Raw genomic sequence first — 16,639 nt, 5'->3', positions numbered from 1 at the left:
CTGAACTTTTCTTCTGTTCATTTCCTCTGCCGCTTTACACAACACGTGTCAGAAGCGCGGGGTTAAGTTAACCCTTACCATGCTAAATTTCTATAATGAACTTGTCCATCTTCCAGTTTGGACAACAGTATCATTAACTGTTAAAAGAGGTGCTTACCAAAAAGATACTGACTGAATAGCGAAGTTGCAGATCATGATCTACACTGGCCGCAAAGGCAGAACCAATCGTGTCCAGCATGGTAAGAGTTGAGGATTCTGTGGAGAACATCTATAAGAACAAACAACTTTATTTTTCTTTTCTTTTTTTGTTGTTGTTGAATTTAACGTCGCACCGACACAATTATAGGTCATATGGCGACTTTCCAGCTTTGATGGTGGAGGAAGACCCTAGGTACCCCTCCGTGCATTATTTCATCACGAGGGGGCACCTGCTCATAATCTCATAAAGTATCACAAAAGGAGCGATTTCTTAAAACGTGCGTGGACAGCGAGCAATATAGCAATAAGAATTTCCATGTACTTTTTTTTAATGTGTCTTTGTACATATGCACGACAGAAATCTTGAGACTTTGCAACATCTTTCCTCGCTTCGAATTGCGCCGACCATCTTTTAATAAGATTGCTTGTTTTTCTGTATGGACGCATTTAAAGATTTTTTAGAAAGAATCGTGACTTTAGATCTGACCTGTTGTTTTATATTTTAAAATACAATTTGTCCCGTCGTCTTATTGTAAGTAGCCCGTTCGCTTAGCTCAAAAGGGAGATCGCACATCTACGGATCGCGAAGGCGCAAGTTCGATCCCCGTAAGTTTTCCGTGAAAATTTGATTCATTCATTTCGTTCTCCACCACTTATTCATGTGGAGAATTTGGCAGTTACTTGGGAACATGTTCAAAATGGTATAGAATCCAGGAACAGAGGTTACACTGGTTAGGTTAACACAACTGAAATACTATTGTGAAAATGGCGCTAAATTAAAAACAAACATTTTGTATATAGTATGTCAGGAGTTATCCAAGGAAGGTGGCTTCTCAATTTGGAAGTCTTTGACAGGATGAATATGAAACACTGTTCATTTGTTTTGTCCCGAAAGGTATTCCAGGCAGTGTCAGGGTCTGTATGGTTTCTGTTCTTGAAAGTTTTTACCACTCGTTAACCCTTACCCTGCTAAATTTCTATAATGAACTTGTCAATCTTTCAACTTGGACAGTACCATTAACTGTTAAAAGGGGTGCTCACCAAAAAGATGCTGACTGAATGGCGAACAGTGCAGATCATGTTCTGATCATGATCTACGCTGATTTATTATATTGTATAGACTTTAATATGTATTTTCTTGATGTTGTAAAAATGGGTTGGGGTTTCTAAATAAATGAAAAGATAACATAGCCTTTTTCAATTTCGTTGCAATTTCAATATTTTATCAAAAACATATTGTTCTAAACATGTGAAACATTTCATAAATATTCTGTTTGTAACATGAAATGTATTGCAATAATGTACATTGTATATCATAACCTAACACTCATTGGTCGTTATTAAGAAAGAACACTATTTCCATCCATGTTTTAATATTAAACATTACTGAAGAAGTTCAAAGTATGTAATTTTGACTGCATTATGTTACATCGTATAATGATAATTTGAATTATATAAACTATAACCTATAATCTATCTGCTGTGTCTTACAAATAAAGTAAAGGTGACCAGAAAAATACACCGAGAAGTGTAAAATGTTTTCGTTTTGATTTTGGCAGCCAGTCCCTTGGTGACAAGAATGCTTATTTTAAACCAAAGAACAGTGACAAATGCTAGAATATTAAAATGACAACATCCATGCATAACTAATGGCCGGCGGATATTTATAACTGATTTATGGATGAATCATTCTTATCTTGCCACCATTAAGCCTTTGATTCCATGGGTAGTCAAACAGTCTCAGTAAATTATTCTCGTCATTTTCTGCTTGCTCTTTTCTAACTGGATGCGATGTTCTGAACCGTGCATAGATAGTGTACTCATACTTCAATGCGTCATCAATGCATTCCGCTATATGAGATCCATTGCTGCAATACTCTTTGATTCTTGCCAATATCATGCCCTCTTTACTGCGGCATGTACTTCCAATATAGACAGTAGCTGATTCAGCCAAATTTGTTCCTAATGCCAATTCATAAATACCACATTGGTCTGGCCAGAAATCGTTGAGAGCATTATTCCTATAGCCAGGATGATTACCTCGGCTTCGAAACCCTCTTTTCGAAGTTGGCGCCATAATCGGAACCCACTCACTCCAGTTTTCTATACGCCCAATCTGTAAGAGACAACGCATTCTGAGACTGTAATGCAATCTCTGAAATATGTTGTGCTATATCTTGAAGTTGAAAAAACGTTTCTTTATCTTAAGGTATTAGGCCCATAATAGAGTACCTCCTTTTTGAAGAGTATTCAATTCCTATCATAAGCCTACTTTGACTCCAATTTTCAGGTGGGGGGGGGGGGGGGGGGGGGCGTAGTTTAAACCCCCACTGGGAGCAATTTTTTCCCCCTTATTTTCTTTTTTTCTAGTAAGTTTTTACTTCTTTCAATACTTGTTATTGATTTATTTTACAAAAATGGAAAAAAAATGATTTTTTAAGCGATTTCTTGCTGTTCAAAGTGAATTTACCTCTGAAACAGAAGGGGTAGAGTTAGACATCTCTAAAAATACTGAGTTACATACGGTAAAAGTTCTCAATTTTGCCTTCATTCTTTAGATTACATATTGTGGAAGAAATGTAGGTAGGTTTTACTTCTGCCCCAAGGTTATTTTTGAATGAAGTGAGCAAAATTCAAAACAAACCCGCAGGATTTGACCTTAATTTTTCAATGTTGGAGTTAAAATTCTGTCTCCTTAAATCCGTTTACTCGAGGCACTCTAGCAAAAATGATATTGACAGTTTTTATTTTAAGTTTTATAATTGTTTACCAATAGTTTGATGTTTCTTTCATAAAAAGTAATGGTATAATGAATTCTCTGCAAACGTTTTGGATAAAGGCCACCACATTTGAATTTATCTCTACTTGAGCTTGAGGAAATACCATAAATTACACAAAATTTATAAAAACGGCACGGTAAAAGTTTTTTTTAAAATTTGCAACTATGTGCGAAGCATGGTCAACTGTAAGAATATACCCAGCAAATGCCATTTTTTAAACATTACTATTAGGGGCCTAATACCTTAAACCTTAAAAAGATATCTCTGTATTTTAAGTATTTCCTGTGGTCGCTGAATAAATAGTGAAACGGCCATGCAATCAAGTTTAGCAAACTCCAAACACAATGTTATATTCCTGCGCGGAGGTTGGTAATTTAGCGGTTAAGTATATGTGAGTATTTATGACAGTCGCATTCTGATGTTGTAGTTTTATGCTGTATTCAATGCCGTCTGTAAAAGGTTTCATAAAAATATCTAAAGTTTCGACAATTTGATATTCCCTGTGTGTGGTGGGGGGGGGGGGCATGTTTGGGATTTTTTAAAAGAAAATTCTCACTTTGGATTTGCTTGAGAAAAATTTCTTGCTTCAAAATATTCAGAAAAACACATTCTGACTCTCATATCACTGAAAAAAAGCATTTCTGGCTCCAGGTCAGATTTTTTAAAAATAAATCATTTCCATTACTCCATATTCTTTGCTTTCTGAATCGCTTTTAGCTTTAATACGTTATAATTACAAGGTTAGTATAATATTACACAACACTCTTTCTTCATTATTAATGAAGAACAGCATTTACACCAACGTTTAGATATCAAACTGTTGCAGAAGAGCGCGAAATTAATTGAAAGGGTATATAGTTTTGGCTGCATCATTTCAATGTAGTAGGTATAAGAGCATGGAGGTGGGGGAGGAGAGCACCACCTTTGAGTGTATTATTTATAAGAATTTACAGATAATTTTATCCTTAAAGCTCACTAGAATTCTGCATTTGACTTTTGAAACAATCATTAATCGTACCGCTTCCTATATAGCACCCTAATAAAAATTACTACTCAAATTTTTTTTTCAAGGATAATTGGTCATGAAATAACTTAAACCATATTTTCAGTGTTGAAATCCTCTTAGAATTCAGGATTTGACATGGACAAAGTTCAAAAAATTTCTAGGGGAGGACCCCACCCCCGCCTCATACAGATGTCAGAAAGTTTGCAACACTTTTTTTTCAAAATAAGATGACCATTTTATTGGAAACAGTTCTCAAACAGATAGACCGAAAAACTGAATGAACAATATTTATGTCTTTATAATAAAAATCAGCTAAACTACAAACTTTTCTTCTGTTAAAAACATTTGATGACAGACATTTCTTTCTCTTAAAACACACAGGATGCAGGATTGAGCGTTTGAAATATTAGAATTTTGAAGGACGGGATTCCCCCTTACGCAATCTTCTCCACCCTGGTCAACAAACTTTGAAGAAACTCCTACACCCAGGAATACTGTGTACACACTATCTGATTGAGGGGTGCACCCAACGCACCAACCTACAAAAGGCAAGCATTTATTTTGAAAGACCTCGGAACATTTTAAAAGAAATTTGCTGCTCACTACGCTCGCAAACCTGGTATCAGTGGTTTTATATTAAGCAGAAGTCCAGGAGACCCCCTGTCTCTTAGTTATACAAGAAAGTTTGCTTCTTCTTCCTTTCCCTACCCACCAGACCGCTTATACCTTGCATTAAGTCTAAATAGTTATGACCCTTGTTTTACCTTCAAGCAATCATTAAAAATATAGGTGAACTTTATCAGACATTTTTGCTTGAATTTACATCAGATGCGCCATACAGGTTTGTATAGAGTAGCTAAAAGCATAATTATCTATCAGGTCTAAAGGCTTGGGCTTGCACATTATTTTCAGAGCTACATGTACAGTTCAGTTTTTTTTCCGGGGAAGCATTCACCCGAACCCACCCTAATTTATCCCTCAACATACATTTTTGGCTGGCTATGCCCCTTATGGCTCAGGTATCAAATATATAGTTAATATATATATGTACATAAATAGCAGATCTTTTACAATTTTGCTTATGACTGGGCTCAAAATTAGGAAGTAAAATTTGAGTCAAACTTATGGGAACGCCGCACCTGTCTTATGGTGGGAAATTTCATGTTATCATGTCAAAATTGTGAATTACTTACTGAAGATGTTATAAGTCATGCACTGTGTTTTTGCCATTCTACGGATACGCTGAGACGTGAACTATGGTCGTGTATGATAGATTGGGCTGGTATAGAGGCATACAATGATATTGTGGGCAAACCTCCACGAATACAGCTCGTGGCATTTATTAATTTATGCACTCTAGGCGAGCTCAGTGGTCAATTACGGCATATCTCATTGCTAAAACTGTTTTGTAAAATGTTTTCCGATTAATGCTCGAAAATATCGATAGTAATGATATAATATTTGTTTTGTCACTTCAAGGCGAGGTTTTGATAATCTTCATCGCAAGCTTGTAGGAGCCTTACCATTTCGTTTCGGGTTAAGGTTGCTGTACACAAGCTTATGCTACTTTGGGTTGTATGGTTTTTTGTTGTAGTTTTTTTTTCTCAATAATTCTAAGGGACTCAAATCGATCAGTTTCCCTTGGTTAAGAACTACTGTCGATCACTTTCGAAATTTCGAGTATCGTTCGGTAATTTAACAACGTTTTACTAAACCTTATACCTCTTGAAATGATTGATCAGCAACCAGATTATAGATACAGTCTCACATATCTGTCATTACCATTACAGATGTAGGAATGATTGAAGCAATATTATTTAAATATATGAAATAGGTGCTTTCACTGTGGATGGGTACTTCTTTGTATATACATGTAGTATTTTAGTATACATGTATTGTATTGTGAATTTAATGTTTAATTCATTTGTTTGTCTGTGTATAATATGTAATGTATGTTGTGCTCTTCATATTATGGAGGAAATAAAAGTACCTATCTATCTACATGTATATTAACTAGCCATGTTATCTTGTCAATGCGTGGTGTTAACTTGTTGACACAGCGTTTTATTATGTTGCAAAGCTATGCTATCATGTCAAGTTGTAATGTTAACTTGTCCAAAGAGTGTCTTATTATGTTAACTGGCCATGTTATTATGTCAAAGTATGATCTTGTTTGCAGAGCGTGTTATTATGTTAAAAATTTATGTTACCTTGTTAAAGTACCTTGTGATTTTGTCTACCGAGCGTGCTATTATGTTAAAAAGCTATGTTATCTTGTCAAAGTGTGGTGTTAACTTGTCAAAACAGTGTCTTATTATGTTAAAATGCTATGTTATCATGTCAAAATGCAATGTTATCATGTCAAAATGTGGTGTTAACTTGTCGAAACAGTGTCTTATTATGGTAAGTGCATTATGTTATTATGTCAAAGTATCATGTTAACTTGTCTACAGAGCGTGTTATTAGGTACAAATGTCACGTTATCATGTCAAGTACCGTGTGGTCTTGTCTACCGAGCATGCTATTATGTTAAAAAGCTGTGTTATCTTGTTAAAGTATCATTTGATCTTGTCTAGCTTTTTTTAACATAATAACACGCTATATAGACAAGATCACACTGTATTTTGCCATATTTACATAGCTTTTTGACATAATAAGACACTATTTGGACAAGTTAACATCTCACTTTGACATGATATCATAGCTTTTTAACATAATAAGACACTGTTTGAGAGGTTAACACCACACATTGAGAAGATAACATGACTAGTTAACATAATAAGACACTGTTTTAACAAGTTAACACCATACTTTGACATGATAATAAGGTTTTTTAACCTGCTAAATTATTGCTAATACACTGTTTGACAAGTTAATACCACACTCTGACATGATAACATGAAATGTCCCGACATAAGACAGCTGCGGCGTTCCATACAAACTGCTCTTCTTAATTGTACTTATTAAAACAAATCACTCAATACAGACGTATTTCTTTATCTTACTTATTAGGTTTTGAATAACATCTTTGGTTTACTCTGAGAAAAAAAAAAACAAACAAAAAAACGTTTGACTGAATATTAAACCTGTCTTGCTTTTTCAAGTTTGATTTTATCAATAATGTATTAAATACCGTTCTCGTTGGCATACGAAAAAAATGGAGTGGAGTCTTGTAGTGGAGTCATGGAGTGGAGTCATGGAGTGGAGTCTTGGAGTGGAGTCTGGAGTGAGATTTTGGAGTGTAAAATTGGAGTGAGATTTTGGAGTCAAAATCATATGGGTTTTTTTTTCATATCAGATATATTGATTACATGATGAAGGTCATATAAAGATGGAAAGTGGTGGAACGAGAATGCTGTTCAAAATAGAGCAGCTACTGATAATGATGATGGTGATGATAATTTTTGCATCGTTGTATGATGATGATTTTTATGCGAAGTATACCTTTGTCGATGTTTTTTTTACAATGCTGATGATGAAAATGCAGCTGATGATGTTAACAGCACTGATGATGATGTTGTTGTTATTTTGTTAAATTGAGAAAATGAGGGAAAAGAATTATATGTTATTATGCCGCTTCTTTATGATGGTTTTGTTTTGATTTTTTATTGCTGCTGCTAGTGATGATGATAATGATGGTGATGATGATGATGATTTAGATGACAGGATGTTTTTGATTATGTTGATGGCGAAGAAGATTTTTCATTTTAATGCTGTCAGTGAAATAAGAATGGCATGTATATGATAATGATGATGATTTATATTGTTGTCATTTGTTTTGAAGTGATACTTCAATTAAATGAAATAACTGTATATTAGGTTTTAATTTTTAAATCATCATCATCACTAACATCAGGATCAGAAAAATCCTCATGGTCTTTTTAGCAATATTGAACTGGAAAGCTCATAATTGGAACTTTTGAATTTTTCAAATTATTTTAATATCAGATTTGAATTTCTCAACCAAAGAAAGAAAAACATCTTGCCAATTTGGAGGTATGAAAACATTAACCTTGTTTATATTCTACATCGGACTCACTAGCCTTATCAGTGCAAGTCACGGCATTATTCCACTACTGCGTGCTTGGTTACTCCTTTATCACCGATCTAATTACCATGTTTTCTGATCAGGGAATTTTTTTTGAAAGATAACAGGCAATAATAAATAAAATTTGCTCTTGATGTGAAAAAAGGACCATTAGAAGGTTTTAAGGTTAATTGTTTTGTCACTTCCCACATGTTTCAGTTATTACACCTGCAAATTGTTTCTTTAGTATGTGCCTTATAAAATCCACTCATATGTAATCCTTTATGCTTTGACGAATTGGGGTGTCACAGAAACTTGAATAACGTTATTCTAATTAATGTCATCATCATTATTATCATCATCATCACCACCACTATCATCACAACCACCTCAACAATCATCATCATCTACAAATTTATCACCACCACAACTATCATCATCATCACCACTATCATCACAGCCATAACGACAATTGTCATCATTACAAACACAATCCTCACCAGCAGCACCACTATCATCAACATCATCATCACCACCATCATCGTCACCATCATTATCATTACTAACAACAACACCTCCACATAATCATCGTTACATTACCATCATAATCATCATTAACATCATCATAACAATCATCACTGTCGTCATCGTCATCATCATCATCATCTGTCATTACATCATCATTAGTTTTACTGATGTTTTTTGCTGATGAACAAGATGAAAAACAGTTTTGATCGGAAGATAACTGTTTGTTGTTGTTATTGTTGCTGATGATGTCTATAGTGATAGAGGTTTTTGTATTGTTGTTACTAAAAATGATGATTGAAATTTAGACAATTCTTTTCCTTAAGAGTGTACGATGATTTTGTCTGTCAAGGGTGATAAATTGGTTTTCAGGATATTAATGATGACGATAATGATGACCGTAACATAATTGTTGATATACATTTTCATCTTTAAGACACAAACATTAATCAATAGTTTTTGTTGTTAACATAATCATATAAAACAAATCATCATCATTCCCATAATCAAAAGTATAATTACCAGTCTCACATTATATTGAATTTGATTCTTCATATACAAAAAAAAAATTGATTCTTCATATACCAAAAATCATAATTCTTATTATTGTTTGCAACAGCAACATACATTAATCATTATTGTGTTTCGTTAAATAACACCACTAATTTTAATCTTAATAACTTTTCAAACTTTGAATGAAAAACCACAATTAAATTGACTCCAAAATCTCACTCCAAAATTAGACTCCAGGGTCACTCCAAGATCTCACTCCAGATTCCACTCCAAGACTCCACTCCATATTTTGTCGTATGCCGTTCTCGTTTTAGGCCTTCGGACACGTTGTCAGCTCAGTAAACGATTGTGGAATACAATCCATTCTATTGAAAAGTTCGTTTTATTGTCGACTTTTATATAGTTCTCCATCATAAACATCCCAAACAGCTCTATTAAAAGTAGTATCGTTTTTTGTTGTTTTTTTTTTTGTTGTTTTTTTAAATAGTGGCTTCCCCTATACTTAACATAATTATCTCCGAAAAGATTATTACTGAAGATGTAAAGTATAACAGCCCCAGTATCGGAATTCTGTCGTAACCGTTATTTGGCGCATATATACGCTTGAAATGTCAAGATAATTAAGCTTGTCAGCGTCCTGTTTTGCTATTAGAAAATATCACATTATACATTAATTTTCTAGTCTATCACATCTTAGTGTAGGGGACATCTTAAAGTATTCATTTCATGTTTCAAAAGGTGCTAGGATAACAAAAATAACATGGCGTCCAATCTTGAGGTCAGTCTATTTTTGGAAATGCCGTCATCATGGATTTTTAAAAAAGAAATTGTGCTTCCCACGAGCGTTTGATATCTTACAACAGGAAGTAGTGTCGAACAATGATAAACAGAAGTGTAAAATAAACAAACGTTTTGGCGGGCATTGGCGCCACCTGCGTGTTATGTTATGAAGTATACATAATGTGATTTGAATTTTTTTTTTATCGTAACTTAAAAAATCAACCTACCTACATCTATTTAAAACTGGAATAATCAACTACATCGATATACCCTACACAAACAATTATTGTATAAGATGTGTAACAATGTGGGTTTTTTTCTCAGATTTTACCTGTAAACTTAATTAAAATACAAGAACACATAAACCGGTTTTATACAAACTAAGTGAAATGACAAAATGGCCCCAAAACTGTTTTCAATTCAGGTGTGTAACATGTGACCAAACCCTGCTATAATAAAGCGTGTATATTTTATAAAGACAGGGTAGGGAGTACAATACATAAAGAAATATGAATCATTGACAACATGATATGTTATTTTAAACGCATAATAATAAATACGTGCTTATTCAGGCTTTTCTGCTGTTAATAAAATTCATTATAAGTGCCCGCCCCCATTCTCCTCGCCATATTTCGCATTTATCCCTTTAAGGGTGTTTTCTTAGATATAATTACATTTTATTTACTGTTGAATATTATGTTGTAGATACCTACAAATTAAAAAAAAATGTTTAAACTAAAAAGCACGCCGTGAAAGGCGTTTCCTCATGAAAGACTCAAACCGATTCTGCTTATATTTTGCTTGGTTGCGTTTATCGTCTTATTAGCACATCACCCTTTAAGTGCCGAGTGGCGGCTGTAAAAGGACGCCCAATATTTGGGCTTGGTCTTGACTATTATTTCTGTTCATTTGGGAATCTAAAGTCTGTTCAATATGATTTTATAATAGAGTTCCGCTTAAGTCAGTACTAGAGGAGGTCGCACGGGTGGGAGTGCATTTTTCATTACCACAAATAGACCGAGAAAGACTGCTAATACTTTTTTTGTTGATTCAAAAGGGTCTTCTTACAGATTAATTTAACCTGGCTTTTTCTTGCTTGGCAAAGGATATAGTCACCAAAGGCATTGCGTAAATGCTGATTTGCCAATAAACTGAAACTGAAACTGATATCTTATCAGATTAATTAAATGGAAGTCTGAGGTCTTACACTGCTTACATACAGTAATGGGGATTTAGAATTCTAGGAAGGCGGCAAAGCTTGTCAATAAAATGATACTAGATACGTTTCAGAATCTCAATGAGAAAATCGAGAAAAGGATCTTCCAGCAGAACAATTTCAACATACGGAAAGTCACTAAAATGTGACTACTTGGATTACTATTGCTGGGGTTTATGACACTTCATTTATCAGAATTTATAAAAATTAAGGGTCATTTTGAATGTCATTAATCAATTATTTCCTTAAATATGATATCGGGTTATCAAAACTGCAAACCATCAGGCGATATAAAATAATGTGTGAAAATGAATCCGGAAGTATAACCTTATTAAGGTATTTTCGAAAAATACAGAATTTGTTATGATCATTAGATTATAAATCGCAGAGTATAAGTTGAACACTTGTCTTAAAGGTGGTCAATCATATTTAAACAACATTTTATGACATTTTTTACTTTTTGTATATTCTGGTAGAGATTTATTTAAGGAACAAAAGACCCATTACATAGAGATAGATTCCTATTGGAAATGTATATTTTATTAATTTTTATAAAATTTTGTAATTACTCCCCTTTAATATGAAAGTATTTAAAAAGCTGGATATTTCTTCTTATTTCGATACAATTTCTAGTTTTATATTTGCATTTGATAGACATATTAAGTATTTAACAATCCTAACCAAAAGGCAAGCTTTAAAGCTGTGTGTATGTTCGGAATTCATTTATTTCCAATCTATCTTGGTTGCGCAACCAAGATAGACAAAGGGAGATAATAATATTTTTTCAAACTTGCGTTTCTAATGAATAACAACTAAATACATAATTGTTAATGCAAATATTTTACAAATATATTACAATATGTCTAATATTTATACCTTTCCTTAGGCAAAGTATGTTTATCAAATTTATACTTATGATAAATTAACTCTATCTTGGTTGGGCAACCAGGATAGGAAAATTAAATTTTAAAAATACCTCCAGTGAAAATCTAACTTGTATTAAGCGTTAAGAGAACATAAATGGGTGTAAATGATCAGACATTAAAGTTTCAAACAAATCCGTTACATGGCCAAAATCTGATTATCCACCTTTAAAGCATATTTATTTGTCTGTTTTAACTGCCAAAATGCTTAATGTCAAAAACCAACTTTCAAATGCTAATTACAAAATGAAAATTGCTAATTGTAAAATCCGAAATGCGGAACAATGCCTGAATTCCAAATGCTTATTGTTGTATGAGTTTTAGATAATGCATCTTTGAAATAGCCATTGAACATCGTTACATAACTTCGTCAACTTTCGGTCCTAGATTCGCATGAACGATAGAACATGCTATTGCTTCATACCAGTCTGGTAGAACAGAATATATATTCAAATATTGAAGGTTACATTGATTTACTGTAAAAGCTAAACATACAGGGACACAGATCCTTAACCCATAATGTTAAAGAATTATTACAATTAGAAGCAGGCATTATTTGGCAGTTTAAATATCAAATATTTGACATTTATTATAAGCGTTTAGCTATTTAGCCTTACGCATGCAGCATTTTGCCATTTAGCATATATATAGTATTTGACTTTAGCATTTAGTATTTGGCATGAATAATAAGTATTTGACAATTACCGGCCTTCCATAGTTAAGGTAAAAAGGTATTATTGACTGGTGACAGCGTTTGGGAAAAATTGGATAAATATGACAGGTAAACGAATAAAGGGCCTGTCTATGGGTTGTTCCAGAACTTTCTAGCACAGATAAAGAATGAAAGGCTATTCTTACCACTGCTTTATACGCCATTTTAAGAATATCTGTAAGAGAGAGAGAAAAAAATCATTGTTAACTGAAATGATATATTAATTTCAAAACTGTTTATTTACGTACACTTTAACGAAAATGAAATAGTAATAATAATAATGATTATGATGACAATGATGATGATAAACATTTAATTTCATGAAGGTAACAAATTGACATTGGATCATTTTTACAACATAGCATTAGAAAAGAGAACATCTGCATGTATTTTCAACAAAAAGCAAAATATTCATAAATGTATATGCACTCGAGGACATCAAAACCATCTCATCCAAATTTCTTGAGATAGAACCGAAAATTTCCAAAGACAGAAACACGTTAAATGCTAGGTAAAATTATATTATAGTATGTAACTACAGTTGTTTTTTTATTTACATTTTTCCTATCCGTGACGTTTTTTTTTCTTAGTACATTGTATTTCAATCTGTATCCAACAGATACTTAATGCACTTACCGGTAGTTTTTTTGACTTTATTTAGATTTAAGTCTATATTTTTATTCCGCTACAAATTGATCTTGAAAGTTTAACAATGTCAGGTAGAAATTTACTACTGGAGGCTTATCAGCACAGGTAGCTTTTTACACATAATTATGCGTGAGGCAACCGATGAAGCGGGTAGTGTTTGAAAGTTTTCTATATATATTATAGTTTGCAAGTGACTGTAAAACTTACATTCATTTTCCCTATCCAAGCCACGTGTTTCAATTACCCGAGACTTAAACTAGGGCCAAGCACTGTTGCAAATACACATAATTTTTGCATATATATTTTGTTTAAACATGTGCAAAGAAAATTTAAAGACAAACAGATTGTGCTTTTTTTAAAAAAAATAAAGCTTAATTTTTAAATATTTCGATTTTAAAGAAGACATCACCTACCTGCGATAGGGAAACCACGAAGTGACGTGTTATATCCTTTTAAAGCAAATGAGTTACTGGTGAGTCAACAAATCACGCTTGATTAAGACAGGTATGGCGCCAAACAGATTAGTATGGAAAGGTATCACCTCCAAAATTATTTATCACCAGAAATTAAAGATCATGTGACTTTTGGATCTCGTACACACGGAGAAAACACAATCTCCAATTAACGCTACGCATTGGATCTGACGACAGGCTATTGAGACTCACCCTTGTTTTCAACATTTTGAAAGTGAAAGTAAAAGTATTTAACCTTGGATTCCAGTTTTCGATGTACGGATTTAGATATAATTCTATAGACACACATGAGAATTAGTTGTTTTTCATATTTTTTCCCATTCAAAATTGAAAAGCGTTTGTAAGGGGTACCGGAGGTAAACTGCCTTAATTATAAAGCTTTATATCTAACCATCGATGTTTAGAAACAAAATCTTATGTTCTTATGTTCATAATATAATGAAACTTTTATTCTAAAGAAAAATTATTTTAGTCAAAAACTGAGTCCTGTCCCTTTTAGCCAAACGCTTGTTAAAACAAGTCGTCTGATTGGTTCAAATAAAAATAGATTGGTGGGGGAAAAAATAGCAATATTGAAAATCTGATTATACAGAAGAGTTGTCATCAGATCTACCTTTAAGAAAGATCAACGTATATTTTTCTTATTACTTGACGATAAAGAGCGTCGAAGACAGCATGAGTGCTTTTATCCGCACAAAGCGTCTGCCTTTTCAGTACTTTCCTCAAACACTTTGCAATGTGATGAAAAGGCAGACGCTTTGTGCGGATGAAAAGGCAGACGCTTTGTGCGGAGGAAAGCGGGAAACGTTCGTCTATGGGCGGCGGTAACCGCCAAAATTAGTAAATATACAATCTATTCATAAAAAAGTCAGTCAGTGCAGTGCATTTCAACGCCGTCTAGTCTAAAATTCCATCCCGTCCAATATATTTGCATTCAATTCATTGTATTTTGAAACTATTTAATGCAAAACTTAATTCCATCCATTTAAACTTGGAACGATGCATTGAAAAACTTGTTGCGATGCACCGTAATATGAAATCATCCAACAAAACATGATACCATGCAGCTCAATGTGAAGCCGTTTAACACAACATGAGTACGTGCAGTGTAAAATGAAATAATTTATTACAACTTGACGCTGTCTAATGCATATTGAAACCGCTTTGTGTAATTAAGAGTGGTGTATAAAAACTTGATGCCATGTAGTCCAATGTGAAGACGTTTAACGCAACATGAGTTCGTGCAGTGTAAAATGAAACGATTCATTAAAGCTTGGCACCGTCTAATGCATACTGAAACCGTGTTGTGTGATTTGGAGCACAAGTATGTGCATTGTAAAAGGTTAATAAGACTATCAGTTCATAAGTTTGCCCTGTTATAAATATAGATTCTGGATCAGTTTTACATAAGAATATCTTAAAATTTGTCCTAAAACCGAACTTGTGGTAAAATTCATTATATTTACGGGATGGAGTTTTAGACTAGACGGAGTTGAAATGCTATGAACTGACTGACTAGTGTATGAATGGATTTTATATTTACTAGTTTTGTCGGTAACCGCCGCCCATAGATTTTATCACCACAGTTCGTTTTGACAAAAATGGAGGTATGCATAAAGTTATCATTACGATAACACTTATATTAACCATTTGTAGATAATAACCTAGTATCTAATCTGGCCTAGATTTCACAGAGATAAACATTTTGACCATGTTTAATGTAAATCATCTAGTTAGATCATTATTTAGACTTTAGACACATAGATTTTCTCCTCAGCTACTCCACTTTTGAACTTTACCTATACTTAAATATCTAGTCAGTCTTTGATCTATACCGAGAATCACTGCATACCCAACGACTTGGGGGGAGATATAGGATTATATGATCATTATTGTCATGCTAAGTTAATAAACACTATATACATTTACAGATGTCGAAGATTGTGAAGTACACTGAATAAACTGTAAACTGGACCAAGGAGAAGTTTTTCTCATTTAGATTTCATACTGACAAACATTTTGACAAAGATTTATGATAATCAAGTTGAAAAAAGTGGCCTCTGAAGTGTTAAAAATGTTTTTCTATGATTTGACCTAATGACCTAGTTTTTTTCTCAAGTGACCCAGTTATAAATCTATCCTAATTTTTAAACAGACAAACATTCCGACCAAGTCTCATGAAGATCAGGTAGAAAATGTGGCATTTTGAGCGTTAAAAATGTCTATGACAATTTTTTATGCAGATCAAATGGAAAATGTGGCCTTAACAGTGTTTCAGTGTTGTTTTTTCCATGATATGACCTAGTGGCTAGTTTGTCACCTGAGGTAAACCAGTTTTAAACTGAACCTAGAATTCACAGGTCTACACCCATTCTGACGAAGTATTATGAAGATCAATTAAAAATGTTAAGAAGATTTTTCTATTATTTGAATTTGTGACGTAGGTTTTGATCTCAGGTTATCTAATTTTAAACTCATTCTATATTTCATGCAGACAAACATTCTGACAAAGATTTATGATAATCAAGTAGAAAATGTGGTCTCTAGTGTTAACATGTTTTTTCTATGACCTCGCTAGTTTAAGATCTAAGTTAATCCAGTTTCAAACTTGACCTATACTATACAGAGACAAACATTCTGACAATGTTTTATGATGATGAGGTAGAAAATGTGGCCTCTAAAATGTTAACAAGGTTTTCCTACTAATTGACCTAGTGACCTAGTTTTTGACCCAAGATCACCCAGTAACGAACTCGTCCGAGGTTTTATTGAGGGGTAACATTCTGACCAAGTTTCAGTACGATTTGGCCAAAATTGTAAACTCTAGAGCGTTAACAG

Source organism: Mercenaria mercenaria, chromosome 4 (assembly GCF_021730395.1).
Source record: "Mercenaria mercenaria strain notata chromosome 4, MADL_Memer_1, whole genome shotgun sequence".
In the NCBI taxonomy this organism is placed as follows: Eukaryota; Metazoa; Mollusca; class Bivalvia; order Venerida; family Veneridae; genus Mercenaria; species Mercenaria mercenaria.
Note: the sequence above shows the minus strand (reverse complement) of the source record.